Consider the following 12775-nt stretch of genomic DNA (forward strand, 5'->3'; position numbering starts at 1 on the left):
ACAACATACTATATATACGAGCCTCTGGAAGAGGAGATACGGTCAGGGCGGTGACGGGAACTCACCGTTCCGTCGTATGCAAGAAGAATCAGGGCCGCTTCTTTGGGCCAATCATGATTTAACGCGTGTGCCATCGGCCCCACCGCGACCGAATGTTAATGAATGATACCAAGAGCCTCTCTGATCTGTAATTTATCTTTAGATTTCGTTGGGTTTCTTGAGAGTAAAACAACGTTTCTTTCTGATTCAAACGATATTTTGAAGCCTGTAATTGACAAAAGCAAGGATTAAGGCGATAATTTCAAAATTGAAAGGTTAAATGAGGAAAATACGGTCATTTGATGGTTTATTTAAGCCTTTATTCCAACCTTACGATTGTCAATTTGATGAACACACGATGAACCTAAAAGCAATAGGTAATCGAAAATATGTATTTTGTTTTGATGTTTCTAAGCCTAAATCAAATAATTCATATTTTCCAAAAAAAGAAGGAAGAAGAAATAGATGGTTTGAAAATTTCATATGCACCTTATTCATGTATAAATATTTGTGTACATATATACATACATACATATATATGTATACTTTTTATGTATATACATATAAATATATATATATGTATGTATGTATGTATATATATATATACAAACATATATATATATATGTATATATATGTGTACACATATATATATATATATATATGTATGTATATATATACATACATATATATATATACATATATATATATACATATATATATATATACACTACAAATTATAATGATGAATATTTTATTTCCAAACTTATAAGCATGGTTATCAGAATCTGATCATACATGGACTTAATTAAATTTTGGATTATGTCAGTGGAATCAATTTCAATCGATCATATCACATGCTATTTAAATTTGTAGGATTTATATATAATCGTATATTATGTTAAAAATATAAAGTATATGAAAATAACTGATATTTTTTATAAAAAAACAAAATGTAGGGAAGAAGCAACAATCTAAGAGGATGAGATTATGCCAATTTTATGAGATTTTTATTATTTCTCATTATATTAAAAAACTAAGGTAATTATGAAATTTGTAAGTGTCTTCGAGAATGATTTTTTTAATTTGTGGATCCAATTAGTTGAGAATCTTGTTCTAAATTTTTTTTTGCCCGATTTGATATACATAAGATCACATGTGCGTATTGGAATATCCTAGTCATCCCCACACCAACACACAGCTTTCATATCATAAATATTTTCTTTATTCATAAAAATATTTTAAATTATATTTATATTATTATGTTAATGTTATAGTCATCAAAGTAGTTTAGATAAAGAACTTATAAATTTATATTCAAGAATTAATTTTATATGATATTAAAAAATAATAGTCATAATGACACATAATTATGAAATGTATATAATTCTAAGGAAAAAATCAAACTCCAATAATTATATGTTGAGTAGGATAATATTGTTTTAGATATTCTTGTAGTTTTGAATTATATATCAAAAGATTACTGTATTATTTAAGATATTATTCATTCATAAATAATCTTCAATAACCACTGGATATTTATCTATAGTTCATCATAAATATTAATGTTGTTTTATATTTTACAGTGATCCTTTCCTTCGATACACTCTCGTATTTTTAGTGTTTCTATACACTCTAGCTCAAATTATCAAAATAGTTAAAGCATAAATAGTTTATACTAATTGTATTACATCCTAACGTAATATTGCTTTTTGGAAAATCCATCGATTTGGTCGATAAAAACACTTTAAAACAAATGAATGAAATAAATATTTAGGAATAATTTAATAAGCTTAATGTTTGTAATAATAATAATTATAAATAACATTAATTTTTCATTATCGTATGTAACTAGTGCATAGAAATATTTGAGGATCATAGAAAATATATTTAAATATATCGATAAGTCATTGACTAATACATTAATAAAACAAATTGACTATAATTAGTAATAATGACACTCGAGGGACTCACTATGACATCCTCAATTTGGTCTACAAGACTACAAAGTTTAAAATATAAGGTATAAATGTGAATAAATCTTTCCTCGTATAGTGTATTCTTAATTCTCTTTCTCCTTAGTTTGATCAATTTAAGATTTAGTATAATATAAATAATGATAAATTGACTTAAGTGAGTTGACTAATATATATGTTTGGAATGAATTAATATTAAGACAGGAAAGATCTCGTAATATTTTAATTATTACTCAAGAGTACGAAAAAATCAGGTTGAAACATCATCAATCAAATAAATTTATATTTCTTTTATGGCAATAAAAAGACATATAAAAATTTATTACATTAAATATAAGACTTGGTTCGAAAAATAAAATAAACTCGAATATTATAGATGTTCCTTCTAATACTTGTTGTATTGATTTTAGTACTTCAACACTCATGTTACCAATAATATGCAGAGATTTTTTTCAACCCGAAAATCAAAAGAACATGAAGATTCGTCGTTATAAGGAATTATCTTAAACTGGAAGTGATAATAATGAGAACTTATCGCCTACAGTTAAAGACGGATCATGTGATGGACCTTATAGATACATATTATTTTTTACTATTTCTAAAAATTTAGTTTTTCTATCTGATGAATTATGATATTATCTCTTTTTATAATGGTAAACTTAGTATATTTTATGATTTAATAAAAGTTTCTTATGAAATTTTGTATGATGATTTATATAAAATTATTTAGAATCTTGAGTTTACAAAGACATTGGTAGATTTATAATTAAATATTAATTTAAAATATAGTTTCAATAATGAGAAATCTTTTAATTATAATATAATTATTCGAGACATATTTTTAAGGATAGAATTGAAAGATTAGTGAGGATAATATCTTGATAAATTTATATTTTATTAATTTTAATATTTACATATATTGTATTAAGGTACAGTAAGCAAAGCATATAAAGTAAAACATCACAATAAGTAAAAAAATCCTTAAGATTATTCATATTGATATCTACGAATCACTTCATATTCTTTATTATATCATAGAGAGATATTTCATTATATTTGTATATGACCTGTGAAGATATAATTGTATGTCTAATACATGAAAAGTCTAAAACTAATTATACTCTTAAGGTGTATCTAGATGAAGTTGAGAGATAATTAGATAGAAAATTAAAATTGCTATATCTAACACGGGTGATGAATTTTGGGATAGACATGATATAATCAAAATCTTGATTTTTTTATTATATTCATATAAAAATAAGATATTTGTGCTCAATATGTCTTACAAGGTGTTTCAAAATAAATTGATATTATTGAAAGATAAAATAGTTTGTTTATAGATATGATTATGAGTATGATGAATTATTTTACTATACGTGAATCGATGTGGGGTGAAGCTCTTAAGATAGTTATATATGTCTTAAATAAGGTTCCTAAAATGTCGGTTTCATCAACTCTATTTGAGTTATGGACCGGTAGAAAACTTGGTTTGAAATGTCTACATCCTTCACGTTATCCTATAACGATAAGAGTCTTTACTCTATTTGAAAAAAATAGTTTTAAGAGCTATTTCTAGGTATTTTAATGGTTATCCTATTTGAATATAAATTTTATTATCATAATTATAATACGAGAATAAAATCTAATAATATAGTATTCTTAAAAATAATAAAATAAATGAGAATAAAAAATCTTGAAAGATAAATTTTAATATAAAAGAGATATAAGTTGATGATCATTTATTATTTTCCATTAAGAGATTGTTGTTATTTAAATTATTAAAAAATTAATTAGGGTAAATAGTAAAATAATATTGATAAATTCTCATGTGATATTAATGTCACATTTAATGATCTTATAGAATAAAGAAGTTTTAAACGAATCTCAAAAGGAAAGATAACTTATTATTTATGATAATTATGTGGTATATTATTATGACACAAGAATCAAATGATCCTTTATTGTTTTTATAAATTATAAAAAGTAGTGATTTAAAAAATAAAATGATGCAATAAAAGAAAAGTTAAAATCAATATATCATAAAACTTTTTATGAACTCATTGAATTATCCAATAATTATAAAAGAGTTGATTGTAAAACGTGACTCAATGGGTAATATCGAGTAATATAAAAGTAGACTTGAATTGTCTACTTTAAAATTATAAAGCAATCTGCATTAGAAGTTGAATTTATAAAATATTTTGATATGACAAATCAAACTTTATGACTATGAAATATTATCTTAGAATCTGGTGTAGTCAACTTAATTGCTAGGCTGCTAAAGATATTTTATGATAGCATCATAGTAGTTTTTTTCACTAAGAATGATAAGTATTTTAGTGGTTCTAAGCAAATCGAGATAAAGTACCTGATGGTTAGAAAAAGAGTCTAAAAAAACAAGTATCAATAATAAGGGACTTAAGCACCACCTTGATGATTGTCGATCCATTTATCAAAGCTTTACAGTCTAAAATATTTAATGAATATATTATAGGTATTGTGAGGAAACCATAAAAGATATAGTGATGTATGTTTAGATGAATACTATCATTGATATTTTTATTTAATTAAAATGATTTATTTATGCTATTTTCTTTACATTTATGTTTTTATATATTATAGTTAAATATGATAATAAAATTATCTCGATAAAATAAATTAAAAGGATATTATGGACTACATAAAAAAAGATTAACATATGTTATGATATATGGTCGAACTTATTATTATACTTATTGGATTTATTGATCTATTTTAAAATTCATAGGCATATATAAAATATTTTTTATATTTTAAAATCAAATTAGATAAAAATATTTTTTAAATAAAATTTTATCTTATTTTATTTTAATTTTTAATTTTTTTACATCTTACCAATTAATGAATCAAGTGGAATAATATTAGATTATATGACCCTGTCTAATTTTGATTTCAGTCTCTTAGGAGATGACCTCGGAGGAACTCTCCTAATTATTATCTTAGACTCTTTATTCATGTTTATAAAATGATAGGATCTCCTAGAGATGAAGCAATATTATTGGGATTATAAATATATTCTCAATCTATCTTAGTCTTTATTTGATCGCTCATAGTTGTCCTTATTGTTATAACCTTCGGATTTGATATTGTTATAAATCAATATTGTTATAACCTTCAGATTTGATAATAGTGCATATGTAGATCAAATTTTTTTTTAAATAACATAAAAACATATGCATCATAAATTAAATATATTATTATTTAATTTTAATTTTTGATATTAAATTTTTATATAATAATATAAATTATATTTTTTTATGCTTACACATAAGTATTAAAAAAAAAAAAAACAGTTGTACATGAAAGTATGTAATTTCATGCTTTCATGCTCGTGTAGCAGACATGTAATTTATCGACGGGTGTGTCGATTTGTATCGTTTATATACGAAAAATCAAACGCTTGACACATGTGAGCGTGTCAATACTGTCACCACGAATTGCCGACCTAAATAGCTTCGTCATGCATACGGATAAAATATCGTGGAGTCGTTGAGACAACACGTCTATCCATGGCATGTGTTCCGGACATGGGATGTCACACTCAACTTCAAAGCGTGAAGGGCGAGTGGATGAAGCCCTGATCTTCTCGAAGACATGGCGGAAGAGGAATGTAGTGACCGTATCACCTTGGAAATGTCACAGACATCGAGTCGCAGATGGAACGTCGAGCGAACAGACGAAAATATCTGTAGGTGCGGTGTTGAAGCGTGGCACAATGTTGGCCGCGATATGATAGAGCAACTATGAACATGACGGAACGGACTCTGTTGACCCGCCACCGCCTCATGGTTGCACCCCGACACATTCCCACCCAAGCCTTTCAACCATCACCGCCCAGTTTACACACCACCGGTGCCGGCTTACGAGCCCCCGTCCTGGCACAGTGTGATAACAACTGTTCTTAGGATCTATCTGAAGTTTTTGTAGAGAGTCGTTCCTCTTCTACTGCTATGCGTGTACTATATGGGGGATAGCAGGCTGCTCCTGCACATCTGGATCGTCGTTGTTCATCAATTTGAATAATTGAAGTACCACTAGGCTTTATGCTTGTACTTCTGCTGATGTTAACGATGCATACAGCATCGTATATAATTTGAGGGATGTCTCGTACAAGAATTTATGGCAGCTGTGCTCCGTTCTTTCTCTTTTCATCACAACTCACCAGCGTGCGCTTGAGCATAGTTAGTGCGAAGAAGAAGAGGAGCGGTCCCCGTTTGTGCTCCTACGGAAAGAAGAGGAGGCGAGGCACAAAGGTATTGCGTTATGTAACCAAGTCAAGCTACGTAGTTTTCTCGAGTGTTCACGTTGCACCATAAAAGAGAATCACTGCACGAATTTGCACATCCTCAGTAAAATGCTTTGCTTCAGCTTGTTAGATCCGTGATTGACATGCCTTCTACGTAGAAAGGTTGTGCAATACGACACGATGCTGTGTTGGTTTAGATAATCGATGGTAATATCTCAATAAGTTCGACTCGATCCCGGGGTGACTCGAGTGCCTGCCTAATAGTTGACCGATAAGAGGATAAGAACCAAGTGGGATGCGCGATTATATTAACTTTTATAGTAGATTGAGTCTAAAAAATATTTTATTTCAAGTAAGATGTTAGTGTTGGACTTTAGTAATCATTATATCTTCCGATCTAATCATGTTATTTGACCTCATATTTTATATTTATTCCAGTGATCGGTTTGCCACTTTTCTATTTGGAGAATGTGATTCGGTGCTCCATCAAGCACAAGAAAAATGTTCTTCCATCTCTGCAACAATCGGCATATTTAATTTGCTCCTCTGTTCTTCTGTGGATGTTTTTAGAATATTGGTGACTTCTTTTGATTCTTTCTTTCCTTTTCCTTATCCATTTTTTTACTTGGTGGAGACGGAAGTCATAATTAAATTAGTCTTTTTAACTCAATATTAACTAATATTTATTTGGGTGATTGGCCTCACTGTTACTTTATATTTGGTGTTAATATATTATTTTTTAATTACACAAACAAGTAAAAGGGAAATATTGACGTGTGTTTCTTTCACATATTCGATATTTTTCTCGATATTTTTAACTCAAATAAACCCTTGACACACCAACTGTTATAATGTTCCCTGTCAAGAGCATTTTTGAATGCTCGGATTAGCTTTTCCCCTAACGCTACCAAAAACATGTTTTGTATCAGACCCGATCGGTGAATTAATGCGTCACCGTCACGCAACACGGCATCACCGATCTTTGATCTCCTCGAGGATACGCAGCTTTAAAAGCTTTATTTTAGAGACGTCGCAATCAAAAATACAAATTACAGTAAAAAGGATCATTAATCTTTAGATTTTTCTTTTGGTGAAAAAAACCTTCTCCCCTCAATAGCCCCAAAAACACAACAGATGAAGCCCGTAAATGATCAATAGCAACCGTGGTGGAAAATCTTATCGTACAAATGCAATCGGAATTGTCAACTGGGAAAATAATAATAGTTCAGATTGAAATTTCTTCCCGTGTCGAGTTTCAGTACAACACAACAGAATTGGGTTTAGTGTGTCTCCGCTTTATTTCGTAGTGTGAAATCTTAAGGTAAGACTAATAAGGTAATGCCACTAAAAAAATGCAAGATATTAATCGAGATACAAGAATAATTAATTAATTAATTAATATACAAGAAGTTAAAATCACACACGGCTCGTGCGTAACAGAGCTTGCAGACCACCAATACTAAATCATAATTATATCAGGAAGAGAACCACCGCCGTGGCAGAAATCGATCGGTGATAAGAGGGTGAAGCATCGGCAAGAGACTCGAGAATCACCGATGCGCCGTTACCAGCGTCTCGATGAACCTAAGCCCGTCGAATCTCGGCGCGAACTTGTCTTCCGAGTCCCTCCTTGATCCTGATCCGGCAGCGTCCTGCTTCCTCGACGATCCCAATCCCTATGGAGCCATCCATCACCAACCAATCAATCATTTATTTCACTTCCCTGTTGACGATCATGCGATAAGGGCTAGGGATTCATACCTCTTTAGAGGAGGAGGAGGTGGAGGTGGAGATCGAGGAGGAGGGGTTGGTGGTGGAGAGAGCAGCGGAAGAGACGGCCGCGAGGGAGGCGGCGAAGACCCCAGCCTTCTTCATCTCCACGCCGAGATCAGGAATCGAGATCTCCCGCTCCGTCGACGAAGAACTTTTTGTGGCGTCGTCCTTCCCCTTCTCTCCCTCCTGCTTTATACGGCCTCCTGCCCGAGTGAATATCCCCGCGCCGTCGTCCGTGACCAGGGAAATAAATCGAATCGAACTGTGCGTTCGGTTCCGGCGCGCCCAGCCGAGGGCGCCGTCAACGCATACCTCGGTCACCGGGGCCAATGAGACGGCGCCGCGTGTGTGGAGGACCTGTTCTGCTTGGGTTCGACGCCGTTGGAAGGAACCCGTCGCTTTTGGCAAATAGAAATCCCACTACGTTTAAAATCAGTATTCATCATAGCCGTCGCTTTTTAAACGTAGAGGACGCGCGTGGTCACCGTGCAAGAAGATGGTTGTGGGGCCCGTCAGGAATCTAGATTCTTCTGAGTCGAGCCGTCTCCACCATAAGTTTTCTTCCTTCGGTTTTTTTTTTCCGATTTATTACTTAATTATGAGATAAATAGAAACGTGAGGTGTTGAGTGTCGGCTTCATCGTCGCTTCCTTGTGCTTCTGCTCGATTTGTACGAGCCCAGACGCATTCGACCGAGTCGTTTCGGATTCGGGTCCAATAAGAGCTTTCATGTCCAATAATCCTCGATCATCGACACCGACACACCGACTCGATCCAACCGGTCTTCCATTCTACAAAACGTTTCGACTCGATTAAATCATGGGGAAGCATTCGACTTGTGGAATAGCTCTGTCATCCTCTCATCTGTTACACGAGGAATGGTTTGTAATGCACGCATTCCATATTAGAGGAGATGGGGGGGGCCTGAGATCTCCTATTCAAATCACCACCAGCTGAGATGTACCCTCATCCCCAGGACCACCCACCACCTGTTTGCTTCATTGTGTGTGCGGCAAGGACTCGAAACATTCTTTTCACTTGTCGGTGATTCTTTGTTAGGGGGTGCTCATCATCTTCGAGCTCCACCATTGTGTGATCGGACTCGTTCACTGTTTCAGAGTGAGTCCAAAAGGAGGACAGCATGCTGAAATGAGGAACCTGCGTCTCTTTTAGCTCCAGAACATTTCAAGTCCAAATGTGACAAGGTCACCATGCCCTTCCCACCTACATCGTTGGTGCTTGTTGGTAGCTGAATCTGACATCCAACGCCAGCAGCTTGACTTGCTTCCAAAGGTTAGCCACGAGCGTGTGTCTCCGGAGAGACCTCCGCCATGAAAAAGCTCGACTGTGGAGCTAATTCTGTCATTTTCCTCTCTGTGTTGTTGCAAAAGCAAGCAAATTGTTGAATCATACGGAAAGAAAGACCATATATAATCCAAAACATAGTTGTGGGGAGCTAATCTCATTCGGTGTTACACTAAAGCATTAACAATTGGATATTCCACGCAAATTGGTCTGCTAGATGTTACATTCCTCGGCCTCGATACATAAAGTCGAGCTGTTCTGTGGTAATAACCACAATCGTGTTTTCCCCACAAAAACGTACTAAAATATCCACGAACACGTCACGCATGACGTTGAAGACATCACATCTCGAGTGGCGCCTTCATCGAGCCAACACATGTCCGAACAAGCGCGTGCCGATCCGCGTCGCGGCACGAGCAAACATCACTACAGCAGGGAGCGGCGGACGCGAGCTGTCGTCTGGGACAGATGCACATTTACGTTTCATTTGCTCGTACAAGGCACTGCGACAATTTGGAGATAACGATTGGGATTGAGCCAAATTAGCCAGACATTTGTATGGTGATTGATAACTATGAAACCCAAAAGCTCCCATCGTGTAGCGTGTGGATCAGCATCGAAATAAATAGTTTGATTTTTATTGTATGTGACTACAAATTTAACCTTTCTCTCGCTTATTCCTACCATTACGCTGATGCCTATAGACACTGGTTAGTAATAATTATAAAATTAAATATTGATTTGATGATGATGAATTAATTTATCAAATATTATAATTTTCAAACTTTATATCATATATTTTTAAAACTTAAAATATTATTTTTGATGATGACGTACGAGATCTATTAATAAAAAATTAAAAATTTGAATGATCCTCAAAATTGGCTTTCACCGTTTACCATTATAAAAAATTATATTTTCTCTCAGTTAAAGAGTTTGGACACCTCTTTATTAGCTCAACTAACCGCTCCGACCATTATAAATCTTATTTATTAATGCGGAAGTCAAACTTCTGAGATGAGCTACTTCTCTATCTTGTGAGGAGAGAGAACATATGTACTGTTGGTTCATCTAAGCAACATTTTAGTTAGGGAAGATGAGGAATATATCATGTAAATTAGACTAACTATTTAAGTACTTAAATCGTTTCGTATTTATATCAAGTACTATTTTTTATACAAATATTCATCTGATTAACGATATTAATCTAAGTTAAGTAGGTTAGGTAGGCATGAATATCCCAAAAAAATTGACAAGTTGCTAGTTAGAATCGGCAATAGGTAGAATATTTTATGAATTTTACCTTGTTTATTTCGTAAATCAATAAACTACCCAGATATACATATATGATTGGAAGTTGATTATTATCTTAATCATACTTGAAAGAAGATCAAGTTACTCTTGGTAATAAAAAATTAGCTTCTTAGTCGTTGTGAAGGAGTGTTATCTGTGCTACAACAATGTAGCAGTGATGGACATGCAAAGCCATGACCTGCCACAACGAAATCATGAATCCAATAGCACCCATCCCATCTATCCATCACGATTATTATTATCATCGCCATTTATTTCGATATACAATATGATATCCATTAGATTCGTTCCAAAATAGTCGGTCGGGTTTACTGGCGTACATAAGCCGTACCCGTATTCGTATAACAGCCACATCACCGTGTAAACCAGCTTTCTAAAAGTTATCCTAACCATACCACCTTCCTCGTCTTCTAATCATGGTGAGGTGAAAAAAGAGCCGTTGCACTGTGTCCTGCACACTTATTGCCGGCCTCTACTGCCTCCATAATTGCCCGCACAACGAGGAGCCCCTTCCTTCTGATGGAAGTTATCGTCACTCCCCCGCCCATCGACACCGACCACCACGCATTAGTTTATCATCCGGACGCCCAACCCATTCCCTGGCGATCCGATCTGCCTCTTCATCTTCATCGGCTTCACTGGTTCCGATGCCTCAGAGTTCATCCCGCTGGTGACGATTAGCTATCAACTAGTTGTACTGCTGGGAAGCCGTGGATCCAACGAGGACGAGGAGGGGCGCGTGGGTCCCCCCCCGCCCCGGGTGTCCGCGTTGCGTTCTGGCACTAGTTGACGGAGCTTCGTCTTCTGACCATCCCCGTACGCTCTCCGCGTCGGGTTTCCTCCTCGGGAGAGAACGAGTCCATCCCCTGCTTTGTTTAACCGCTGCTGCAAGACGAAGAGCACATCTCAAGAAACTAAAGCAAGAAGAAGGAGAGAATAAATTTCTTATGATGATAATGGTGTTGATGCGCTGGTGTCGGTGACTCTCTGCGTCTTGTTCACGTGCGATTTATGATTTCATCGACACTTTCCAGTATAACCCAGAGGGGGTGAAAAGTCTGCCCTTCGTACGTATGGCCATGTGATGGGTGAGCCCGACGCAGAAGAAACATTGAAGTAGAAGAGAGATGGGGAGCCAGCTACTGATCGAATACAAAGATTAAACGCTCTGTTGGAACCATGGAGCATTCAAGCCGCCCATTAACGTCACGTGCGGATGCTAAGTGACGGTCTCACGAGGGAGCGGACACTCGGTACCACGATTGGATCCGCTTTGAATAGGATCTACCACACTTCGCCCAGCACACACGACAACTTCCATTCGTTCTGCATGAGCCGCTACGAGCAACCTTGTCCCGTGAACTGCACACGGATACATACCATCGGGAATCGCCCGATGGCGATCGGACGATCCATCGTGATGATACGTTACTGTCGGACCGAGCTAGCGGTTGGCCTCGTGTTGATCTCTCGCTGTCCGACAGAGACAGCGGATGCGCCTGCTTCCACCCGTCTCACCGCTCTGCACCATCGGATCGTACGACGCCGGTCAACGCACCGTCGAGTCCTCCGCCTCCGCTGATACCGACGCTCGCGATAATAAAAGTAAAGATAGAAGAAAGAACATGTACAAAAAGACGTAGCAACCAGATCATCCGTCGGCGGATTCCTCTCCAATCACCACCGATCAATCCGTAACTCTCGACTCTCTTACCTTTTATTTATGCTTATTCTGCAATGGAAGTCTGCCGGTAACTGGTAGGAATGTTTTCCTTATCTCTACAGCAGTCAGTACGAGCTTTTAATTTACAGATAGAATAAGTAACGCACCGAAACACCAACGCCGCCTGACGGAGACGTGGCGCGGCTCGGAAGGCAGCGATGATACGCACAGCTCAACTTGCCTTTGGGAAGGGCTTTCAGCAGCCAATAGTAATCGTCCTTTTAATTCTTTTTCCAAGGTAAAGGCGGGTGAGGTGTGAAAAGTCGATAATAAAATATAATAAATATGTTGCCATCGGTTTACTACGCGTAAATATGTTGCCATCTTCATGTACCTGCGTTACGATTGACCAGGGAATGTGAG

At 35.6% G+C, this 12775-nt stretch overlaps 1 long non-coding RNA gene across 1 annotated transcript; it reads right to left on the minus strand.

Moving 5' to 3' along the window:
• Positions 1–7660: 7660 nt before the first annotated feature.
• LOC135672528 (uncharacterized) lies at positions 7661–8960 on the minus strand. The gene is made up of 2 exons (XR_010513004.1): positions 8060–8960; positions 7661–7974 (listed from the first exon to the last, which is right to left on the minus strand). It is a non-coding gene; the product is annotated as an uncharacterized LOC135672528 (long non-coding RNA).
• Between the last annotated feature and the right edge of the window lie 3815 nt (positions 8961–12775).

Source organism: Musa acuminata, chromosome BXJ1-4 (genome assembly GCF_036884655.1).
Source record: "Musa acuminata AAA Group cultivar baxijiao chromosome BXJ1-4, Cavendish_Baxijiao_AAA, whole genome shotgun sequence".
Classification (NCBI taxonomy): domain Eukaryota; kingdom Viridiplantae; phylum Streptophyta; class Magnoliopsida; order Zingiberales; family Musaceae; genus Musa; species Musa acuminata.